The sequence below is a fragment of the Euwallacea fornicatus genome, unplaced genomic scaffold, assembly GCF_040115645.1.
Source record: "Euwallacea fornicatus isolate EFF26 unplaced genomic scaffold, ASM4011564v1 scaffold_39, whole genome shotgun sequence".
NCBI classification, from domain to species: domain Eukaryota; kingdom Metazoa; phylum Arthropoda; class Insecta; order Coleoptera; family Curculionidae; genus Euwallacea; species Euwallacea fornicatus.
Genome location: NW_027096008.1, coordinates 431,612 through 437,867, shown reverse-complemented (window position 1 = coordinate 437,867; position 6,256 = coordinate 431,612).

The window sequence follows — 6,256 nt, the reverse complement described above, 5'->3', positions numbered from 1 at the left end:
ATGATGCAATCATGACTTCTTGTGTTATCTTAAACATCTCAATGAGTTGATTAATTTGACATTTTGTTTAACAAAATTGGTCTTCATTTGCCGATGTTATCGAGCTTCAAAGATTGAAAAGTCACAAAAGTTGTGTGTTTGAGCACTTAAAGTACTATTTTTCTTGGAAATTCAACATGATGCAATCATAACTTGTTGTGTTATCTTAAACATCTCATCGAGTTGATTAATTTGACATTTTGTTTAACAAATTTGGTCCTAATTTGCCGAAGATATCGAGCTTCAAAGTCATAAGTCACAAAAGTTGTGTGTTTGAGCACTTAAAGTACTATTTTTCTTGGAAATTCAACAAGGTGCAATCATGACTTGTTTTGTCATCTTAAAGATCTCGTCGAACTGATTAATTTAACATTTTTTTTAACAAATTTGGTCCTCATTTGCCGAAGTTATCGAGCTTCAAAGTTTGAAAAGTCACAAAAGTTGTGTGTTTGAGCGCTTAAAGTACTATTTTTCTTGGAAATTCAACATGATGCAATCATGACTTGTTTTGTCATCTTAAAAATGTCGTCGAACTGATTAATTTGACATTTTGTTTAACAAATTTGGTCCTCATTTGCCGAAGATATCGAGCTTCAAAGTGTGATAAGTCACAAAAGTTGTGTAATTGAGCGCCTATAGTACTATTTTTCTTGGAAATTCAACATGATGAAATCATGACTTGTTTTGTCATCTTAAAGATCTCGTCGAACTGATTAATTTTACATTTTGTTTAACAAATTTGGTCCTCATTTGCCGAAGATATCGAGCATCAAAGTTTGAAAAGTCACAAAAGTTGTGTGTTTGAGCGCGGAAAGTACTATTTTTCTTGGAAATTCAACATGATGCAATCATGACTTGTTTTGTCATCTTAAAAATGTCGTCGAACTGATTAATTTGACATTTTGTTTAACAAAATTGGTCCTCATTTGCCGAAGTTATCGAGCTTCAAAGTTTGAAAAGTCACAAAAGTTGTGTGTTTGAGCACATAAAATACTATTTTTCTTGGAAATTCAATATGATGCAATCATAACTTGTTGTGTTATCTTAAACATCTCATCGAGTTGATTAATTTGCCATTTTGTTTAACAAATTTGGTCCTAATTTGCCGATGATATCGAGCTTCAAAGATTGAAAAGTCACAAAAGTTGTGTGTTTGAGCACTTAAAGTACTATTTTTCTTGGAAATTCAACATGATGCAATCATGACTTGTATTGTCATCTTAAAAAAGTCGTCGAACTGATTAATTTGACATTTTGTTTAACAAATTTGGTCCTCATTTGCCGAAGATATCGAGCTTCAAAGTCATAAGTCACAAAAGTTGTGTGTTTGAGCACTTAAAGTACTATTTTTCTTGGAAATTCAACAAGGTGCAATCATGACTTGTTTTGTCATCTTAAAGATCTCGTCGAACTGATTAATTTAACATTTTTTTTAACAAATTTGGTCCTCATTTGCCGAAGTTATCGAGCTTCAAAGTTTGAAAAGTCACAAAAGTTGTGTGTTTGAGCGCTTAAAGTACTATTTTTCTTGGAAATTCAACATGATGCAATCATGACTTGTTTTGTCATCTTAAAGATCTCGTCGAACTGATTAATTTGACACTGTGTGTAACAAATTTGGTCCTCATTTGCCGAAGTTATCGAGCTTCAAAGTTTGAAAAGTCACAAAAGTTGTGTGTTTGAGCGCTTAAAGTACTATTTTTCTTGGAAATTCAACATGATGCAATCATGACTTGTTATGTCATCTTAAAAATCTCGTCGAACTGATAAATTTGACATTTTGTTTAACAAAATTGGTCCTCATTTGCCGAAGTTATCGAGCTTCAAAGTTTGAAAAGTCACAAAAGTTGTGTGTTTGAGCGCTTAAAGTACTATTTTTCTTGGAAATTCAACATGATGCAATCATGACTTGTTATGTCATCTTAAAAATCTCGTCGTACTGATAAATTTGACATTTTGTTTAACAAAATTGGTCCTCATTTGCCGAAGTTATCGAGCTTCAAAGTTTGAAAAGTCACAAAAGTTGTGTGTTTGAGCACTTAAAATACTATTTTTCTTGGAAATTCAATATGATGCAATCATGACTTGTTTTGTCATCTTAAAAATCTCGTCGAACTGATTAATTTGACATTTTGTTTAACAAATTTGGTTCTCATTTGCCGAAGATATCGAGCTTCAAAGATTGAAAAGTCACAAAAGTTGTGTGTTTGAGCACTTAAAGTACTATTTTTCTTGGAAATTCAACATGATGCAATCATAACTTGTTGTGTTATCTTAAACATCTCATCGAGTTGATTAATTTGACATTTTGAGTAACAAATTTGGTTCTCATTTGCCGAAGATATCGAGCTTCAATGTTTGAAAAGTCACAAAAGTTGTGTATATGAGCGCTTAAAGTACTATTTTTCTTGGAAATTCAACATGATGCAATCATGACTTGTTTTGTCATCTTAAAAAAGTCGTCGAACTGATTAATTTGACATTTTGTTTAACAAATTTGGTCCTCATTTGCCGAAGATATCGAGCTTCAAAGTCATAAGTCACAAAAGTTGTGGGTTTGAGCGCTTAAAGTACTATTTTTCTTGGAAATTCAACATGATGCAATCATGACTTCTTGTGTTATCTTAAACATCTCAATGAGTTGATTAATTTGACATTTTGTTTAACAAAATTGGTCTTCATTTGCCGATGTTATCGAGCTTCAAAGATTGAAAAGTCACAAAAGTTGTGTGTTTGAGCACTTAAAGTACTATTTTTCTTGGAAATTCAACATGATGCAATCATAACTTGTTGTGTTATCTTAAACATCTCATCGAGTTGATTAATTTGACATTTTGTTTAACAAATTTGGTCCTAATTTGCCAAAGATATCGAGCTTCAAAGTGTGATAAGTCACAAAAGTTGTGTGTTTGAGCACTTAAAGTACTATTTTTCTTGGAAATTCAACATGATGCAATCATGACTTGTTATGTCATCTTAAAGATCTCGTCGAACTGATAAATTTGACATTTTGTTTAACAAATTTGGTCCTCATTTGCCGAAGATATCGAGCTTCAAAGTCATAAGTCACAAAAGTTGTGTGTTTGAGCACTTAAAGTACTATTTTTCTTGGAAATTCAACAAGGTGCAATCATGACTTGTTTTGTCATCTTAAAGATCTCGTCGAACTGATTAATTTAACATTTTTCTTAACAAATTTGGTCCTCATTTGCCGAAGTTATCGAGCTTCAAAGTTTGAAAAGTCACAAAAGTTGTGTGTTTGAGCGCTTAAAGTACTATTTTTCTTGGAAATTCAACATGATGCAATCATGACTTGTTTTGTCATCTTAAAAATGTCGTCGAACTGATTAATTTGACATTTTGTTTAACAAATTTGGTCCTCATTTGCCGAAGATATCGAGCTTCAAAGTGTGATAAGTCACAAAAGTTGTGTAATTGAGCGCCTATAGTACTATTTTTCTTGGAAATTCAACATGATGAAATCATGACTTGTTTTGTCATCTTAAAGATCTCGTCGAACTGATTAATTTTACATTTTGTTTAACAAATTTGGTCCTCATTTGCCGAAGATATCGAGCATCAAAGTTTGAAAAGTCACAAAAGTTGTGTGTTTGAGCGCGGAAAGTACTATTTTTCTTGGAAATTCAACATGATGCAATCATGACTTGTTTTGTCATCTTAAAAATGTCGTCGAACTGATTAATTTGACATTTTGTTTAACAAAATTGGTCCTCATTTGCCGAAGTTATCGAGCTTCAAAGTTTGAAAAGTCACAAAAGTTGTGTGTTTGAGCACATAAAATACTATTTTTCTTGGAAATTCAATATGATGCAATCATAACTTGTTGTGTTATCTTAAACATCTCATCGAGTTGATTAATTTGCCATTTTGTTTAACAAATTTGGTCCTAATTTGCCGATGATATCGAGCTTCAAAGATTGAAAAGTCACAAAAGTTGTGTGTTTGAGCACTTAAAGTACTATTTTTCTTGGAAATTCAACATGAAGCAATCATGACTTGTATTGTCATCTTAAAAAAGTCGTCGAACTGATTAATTTGACATTTTGTTTAACAAATTTGGTCCTCATTTGCCGAAGATATCGAGCTTCAAAGTCATAAGTCACAAAAGTTGTGTGTTTGAGCACTTAAAGTACTATTTTTCTTGGAAATTCAACATGATGCAATCATAACTTGTTGTGTTATCTTAAACATCTCATCGAGTTGATTAATTTGACATTTTGTTTAACAAATTTGGTCCTCATTTGCCGAAGATATCGAGCTTCAAAGTGTGATAAGTCAGAAAAGTTGTGTTTGAGCGCTTAAAGTACTATTTTTCTTGGAAATTCAACATGATGTAATCATGACTTGTTTTGTCATCTTAAAAATCTCGTCGAACTGATTAATTTGACATTTTGTATAACAAATTTGGTTCTCATTTGCCGAAGTTATCGAGCTTCAAAGTTTGAAAAGTCACAAAAGTTGTGTGTTTGAGCACTTAAAATACTATTTTTCTTGGAAATTCAATATGATGCAATCATGACTTGTTTTGTCATCTTAAAAATCTCGTCGAACTGATTAATTTGACATTTTGTATAACAAATTTGGTTCTCATTTGCCGAAGATATCGAGCTTCAAAGATTGAAAAGTCACAAAAGTTGTGTGTTTGAGCACTTAAAGTACTATTTTTCTTGGAAATTCAACAAGGGGCAATCATGACTTGTTTTGTCATCTTAAAGATCTCGTCGAACTGATTAATTTAACATTTTTTTTAACAAATTTGGTCCTCATTTGCCGAAGTTATCGAGCTTCAAAGTTTGAAAAGTCACAAAAGTTGTGTGTTTGAGCGCTTAAAGTACTATTTTTCTTGGAAATTCAACATGATGCAATCATGACTTGTTTTGTCATCTTAAAGATCTCGTCGAACTGATTAATTTGACACTGTGTGTAACAAATTTGGTCCTCATTTGCCGAAGTTATCGAGCTTCAAAGTTTGAAAAGTCACAAAAGTTGTGTGTTTGAGCGCTTAAAGTACTATTTTTCTTGGAAATTCAACATGATGCAATCATGACTTGTTATGTCATCTTAAAAATCTCGTCGAACTGATAAATTTGACATTTTGTTTAACAAAATTGGTCCTCATTTGCCGAAGTTATCGAGCTTCAAAGTTTGAAAAGTCACAAAAGTTGTGTGTTTGAGCGCTTAAAGTACTATTTTTCTTGGAAATTCAACATGATGCAATCATGACTTGTTATGTCATCTTAAAAATCTCGTCGTACTGATAAATTTGACATTTTGTTTAACAAAATTGGTCCTCATTTGCCGAAGTTATCGAGCTTCAAAGTTTGAAAAGTCACAAAAGTTGTGTGTTTGAGCACTTAAAATACTATTTTTCTTGGAAATTCAATATGATGCAATCATGACTTGTTTTGTCATCTTAAAAATCTCGTCGAACTGATTAATTTGACATTTTGTTTAACAAATTTGGTTCTCATTTGCCGAAGATATCGAGCTTCAAAGATTGAAAAGTCACAAAAGTTGTGTGTTTGAGCACTTAAAGTACTATTTTTCTTGGAAATTCAACATGATGCAATCATAACTTGTTGTGTTATCTTAAACATCTCATCGAGTTGATTAATTTGACATTTTGATTAACAAATTTGGTCCTAATTTGCCGATGATATCGAGCTTCAAAGATGGAAAAGTCACAAAAGTTGTGTGTTTGAGCACTTAAAGTACTATTTTTCTTGGAAATTCAACATGATGCAATCATGACTTGTTTTGTCATCTTAAAGATCTCGTCGAACTGATTAATTTGATATTTTGTTTAACAAATTTGGTTCTCATTTGCCGAAGATATCGAGCTTCAATGTTTGAAAAGTCACAAAAGTTGTGTATATGAGCGCTTAAAGTACTATTTTTCTTGGAAATTCAACATGATGCAATCATGACTTGTTTTGTCATCTTAAAAAAGTCGTCGAACTGATTAATTTGACATTTTGTTTAACAAATTTGGTCCTCATTTGCCGAAGATATCGAGCTTCAAAGTCATAAGTCACAAAAGTTGTGGGTTTGAGCGCTTAAAGTACTATTTTTCTTGGAAATTCAACATGATGCAATCATGACTTCTTGTGTTATCTTAAACATCTCAATGAGTTGATTAATTTGACATTTTGTTTAACAAAATTGGTCTTCATTTGCCGATGTTATCGAGCTTCAA